At 32.5% G+C, this 4486-nt stretch overlaps 1 non-coding gene across 1 annotated transcript; it reads left to right on the top strand.

Annotated features, from left to right (window-relative positions):
- Positions 1-4022: 4022 nt before the first annotated feature.
- Positions 4023-4233, top strand: LOC119686562. Its single transcript, XR_005252976.1, has one exon. It is a non-coding gene; the product is annotated as a small nucleolar RNA U3 (small nucleolar RNA).
- The last annotated feature ends 253 nt before the right edge of the window (positions 4234-4486 follow it).

The following is a 4486-nucleotide window of genomic DNA, read 5'->3' as shown; positions in this document are numbered from 1 at the left end:
AAAACCAAATTTAATAATAGCATTAAAAAGTCTTGTGATAAAATTTATAGCCAAAAGGGGTTAGTTTTTTATCATGATGGGTGAGATATTATCATATCCCGGTACCTTTTTGCAATCTGACTTATTTGTGATTATTTGGACAAGATCATTGGCCGTGATATTCATGTCAATAGATGGTACTGGTGGATCTTGAGTGGGAAAGTCATAATGTCCTGTTGCAGGATTTGGTTGTAACACCTCTTTTAGGTAATCAGCAAAAACGGTAGATTTTTCTTCATCATTTCACGTCCAGTTTCCGAGAGAGTTATGTTACTTATTGGAGAATCGGATTCTATGGGGGAATTTATACCTTTGCTAGCATTCCACAAGGATGAATGGTTTTTGTCATTTGAACATAGGTTTTGAATATGATTATATTGCCTGATTTTGGTTTAATTACTTAATGCAGATCTAAGTCTCCTTTGGGATTCCTTAAATAAGTTTTTTGCCAAAGGGGACCTAGATTTTTTCCATTCACGCCTTAATCTACGTTTTTGTAAAATTAAATTCTCTATGTCATTATTTGTAAGTATTTTATTGAATCTGTATATTTTATTGTCTTTAGTGGTGGAGTTTTCTTCTGCTGAAATCAGAATTGAGTTCAAAACCGAGGTTGCATCCTCAATATGAGACTTACACGTTATCTTGTAATTTGTGTCAATGTGTGAATTAATGTACTTTTTATATTTGACCCAGTTTGTTCTAGGACTTGTAAGGCTATAGGAACAGTCGTATAACTGAGGACCATCAAGTAAGCAAAATGTGACTGGGAAATGGACAGAAAACAAATCGCAGCTAGTGTATGTTGAGGTAAAATTTTTGCTTATGCCTTTGGTCACGGCGAAGTCTATTAGGTCTGGTATTTTATTGTTATCAGCAGACCAATATGTTAACTGCCCAGGAGAAATTACGTCTAATGCATTTTTTCTATTTAGAATGGAATTGTGGAGGTGTTTTCCTTTTGAATTACAGAGTCGTGAACCCCAATACGTGTGCTTAGCGTTGTAGTCTCCCGCCGCAGATAATCTTTCACCTAGAGTTAAGAAGTAATCCGTAAATTGGAGCTTAGTAATGTTGAAGCGAGGGGGGCAGTAAACTGCTGATAAAGTTAAATTTTTTCCTTTGTACTTAAGGCATATTGATGTTGCTTGCATATAGTTATGAGCATATGCACCTAGAAAATTGTGTTTTAGACGCCTTCGTATTAAAATACCTGTACCACCATGTGCTTTGCCATCTGGGTGATTGGTTTTATAGAATAAATAACCAGGAATAGAAAAGAAATTTTTGTTTGTTAGATGTGTTTCTGACCGAGGTATTACATCCCCACTTTCTCGGAACATAAAATTTGTGAGTTCAAGTTTATGATGGCTTAAAACGTTTGCATTCCATGTACAAATTTTTAAAGTATTTATTTATTAGACAAAAACATTTGCATTAATTGGCTTTGCATTTTAACTATCTCGTTAAGAGTAGTTTGCATGATTGACATGAATTGAGTTAAGCTTTGGGTGAGAGTGGAGATCATCATTTCCAAACTATTACTTTGAACTGGAGGGGCTTGTTGCTTGTCAGATTTAACGACATTAGCATATGAAACACCTTGTGTAACAGGCCTAGAAGTTAAAGGTTGAGGTACTTCAACTAATTTAATAGGGTTGCTTCTTGTAGGATTACGCAACGCTTCTTTCTGCAGAGCTAACCTGTGCTTCAGTTCTTTATAAATAGGACAGCTTCTGTAGTTTGCAGTGTGATTTCCACTGCAAGTGCTACATTTTTTGGAGTTGGTATCCTTTAATGCTTTCATGGCATTCGGAACTATGAAGCTCATCACAAGCTACGCACACTGTACGAAGAGTGCAATATGACTTGGTATGGCCATACTCTTGGCAGTTTGTGTATTGCACCGGCCCATTTCTTTTGTGGGGCTCCTCAACGCTAATTCGGTGAAGTAAATACTGTAGGTTGTAGATGGGATGGCTCTCATTTTTTTAAGTTTAGCAGTTTCCGGGTGAAGTTCAACTTTGAACATAGGTTGTGGGATTTTATCTTTGTTAACAATGTTTATAACTGCTCTAGCGCTAAAGCCTTTTTCGCTTAGGGCATTTGTTATCTCAATGGGTTCTACATCTGATTCGATACCTTTAATTACGACAACAAGGCCCTTACTACTCTTTAGTTGGTATGTGTAGTAATTTTTTTTGCTGTCTTCGAAATATTTGGTTATGACTCTAAAATTGTTTTCAGTGTCGATTTGGATTTTGGTTTCGTGTATATTGCCCCTAGTTATAGGAACAATATGAAAAGTATTATTTCCAATCAGACTTGCAAGGATTGTAACTAGGTTATTTGAGCTGCGTTCACGCAGGTAGATTGGAGGCGGTTTAAAATTTTTGTTAATAGGCTGATTAGCTTCTTCTGTAGTTTCAGCTAATTCAGCAAATCTATTGCCAGAAAGAATGTTTGTAGTTGCACTATCTTTGATGGATTTAGTTATTTTAGCACCTTTTGAATTGCTTTTTTGAGGACTAAGTTTGCGTTTCATATTTACATAGCGTTCCATGCCTGTTTGAACCTTTATTTTATTTTTTGGACTCGCTAAGTCGGAAAATGCAAGCGAAGTTGCTGAAGGTGCAATGTTTGACAAGCTTTTGTCAGTTTGTGTAGTTTTCAGAGGCAACGTATTCGATGCGTCTATTACCAGATAAGCATTACGTTTACTTGGAATGCTTATCGTATGTCTTCTTTCTAGATATTGATTGCTCATTTGCATACGTGGTTATATATGCAAATAGCAGGTGTGATATAAGATTTACTTAATTTAACTACTATTAATATTAATTGATATAAGGTTAAATTAACTATATAAATATAAGTAAAATTAAATTAAATTAATATAAAGAAGAAAATAATAAAAATAAAAATGAAGATGTAAAAAATAAAATGAAAATGTGTAAAATATTATACTTTATATTCTAATAATTAAACATATAAATAAAAACAAAAAGAGAGAAAAAAGAATAATAATTATACTAAGAATAATAATAATAATAATAATAATAAAAAAATAATAATAATTAATAAAATAAATATCTTTAAATTCCAAAATCCAATGTTAGCACGTATGTTGGTTTTGATGTTGTGTTGTGTTGTGATGAATTGCGGGCTTCCAATTACAGCTTTTGTGGAACACGTTTGTAATAAAATACTAGCTGTCTCTATCAGCACTTTTTTGTTTTGTTTATATATTCACAAAACCGCACTGATATTTTGTTTGAATGCTTGCTCACTTTTTTTATTTTGAGCTTTAGAAAATAATTTGCTGTCTCTGTCAGCTATTTGAGTTTTTTTTTTAATATTATTAATTGCTTAATTTAAATTATCTAAATTAATGTAAATTATTTAAAATAATTATTCAATTTGTGAAATAATATTTTTTAATTGTATCTTAATACTATTTAGCAAAGATATTTTCTTTTAATTATAGTTTTGTGGGTTTTTATTATATACCAGGTAAATGCTACTTCTTAAAATACCTGTCTATTATATGCATATGTATCTATGTATCTGCGTATTCAAATAGATAAAAATGAAAAGCAGTAGATAATCATTCCACTGCTTTTAATATGTACAATGTTTGTCTTATTCAACGACAGCCGACGCACAAAGCAGCAAATATTGCTTTGCTTGCTTTTATACACGTTTGTGTGTTTGATCTGCCTAAATATATTTAAGTTTCTACAAAAGAATTGAGGTATAATAAACAATAATCTATTCTTAAGACATACAGTAGGCATTTTAAAGATTGTGTTCTGTGTTCTTGAATATATTGAAGAGCTATTTGTTTTTGTAATTATGTGCTGTGAAATGTTCGGTGGTGAAAATATATAAATCGCACAAATTTTGTATTGTGTGAAATTTATAATTCTCAATCGCTTGATATACGTGTACACTTATAAGTCCACGAATTCGTAGGTAAAATTAAGACTATACTTCACAGGATCATTTCTGTAGTCAGTCTTCTTTTACTTTAAATGCAAAGTAAACACAACTTTACCCGCGATGAGGAGGTATATCGTTTTATCTGTAGCGTGAGGATATGAGTGCTATTACGGGTTAGAACGTGTTCTGACATTGAAATGGCAACTCTTCGATGATCGCTCGGTTAAACGGATAAAACGACTTCTGAGTGGTAAACCCATTTATATAATACATTAAATTGTTGGTTGGAGGTAGTTAGCTATATGGCTAATATAGAGTGGTGGAGTGCTTATATATTTAGTTAACTATCTGAGTTTGTAGTGTCATTTTTAATGAGAGACTACATATTATTTATGAATAATATGGTCTTGTTATTGTCATCGTTTTTAAACATATGTTTGTGTAGGATAAGTAGTGTTGAATATAATAGACACATACCTTGTGGAATAACAGATAAGAACGTGGG

The sequence above is a fragment of the Teleopsis dalmanni genome, chromosome 2, assembly GCF_002237135.1.
Source record: "Teleopsis dalmanni isolate 2A chromosome 2, ASM223713v2, whole genome shotgun sequence".
NCBI lineage: Eukaryota > Metazoa > Arthropoda > Insecta > Diptera > Diopsidae > Teleopsis > Teleopsis dalmanni.
This window is presented reverse-complemented; position numbering and strand designations above follow the sequence as displayed.